Source organism: Austrofundulus limnaeus, unplaced genomic scaffold (assembly GCF_001266775.1).
Source record: "Austrofundulus limnaeus strain Quisiro unplaced genomic scaffold, Austrofundulus_limnaeus-1.0 Scaffold8826, whole genome shotgun sequence".
Classification (NCBI taxonomy): Eukaryota; Metazoa; Chordata; class Actinopteri; order Cyprinodontiformes; family Rivulidae; genus Austrofundulus; species Austrofundulus limnaeus.
In genome coordinates this window covers 4,049-4,355 of record NW_013961228.1, presented here as the reverse complement: position 1 = coordinate 4,355, position 307 = coordinate 4,049, and the positions used below count along the sequence as shown (strand labels likewise).

The 307-nt window shown below is 35.8% G+C and overlaps 1 non-coding gene across 1 annotated transcript; it reads left to right on the top strand.

Moving 5' to 3' along the window:
* Positions 1-170: 170 nt before the first annotated feature.
* On the top strand, positions 171-244 carry trnat-ugu (transfer RNA threonine (anticodon UGU)). The gene has a single exon. It is a non-coding gene; the product is annotated as a tRNA-Thr (tRNA).
* Positions 245-307: the final 63 nt, after the last annotated feature.

Here is a 307-nt window from a genome sequence, read left to right as displayed (position 1 = left end):
CTACTAAAATCTATGATCATTTACTTGCTTTCCTTGGGTACTTTTTTTCCAAAAACCATCAAAGGTGCATTAATTCTCCTTCAAGTTCAGCTGCTTTGAAATTTTTTCTTTTTACTAATGCTTTGTTGACTCACAAAACCAAAAGTCTACCTGTGTTTACAAGTTTACAAGGTACTGTGGCTTAGTTGGTCAAAGTGCCTGTCTTGTAAACAGGAGATGCTGGCTTCAAATCACAGCAGTACCTGAAAGCAACTTAGTGTTATTAAAGCTGTTATTCCAACTTCAGTTACATCTGAGAGTTACGTAT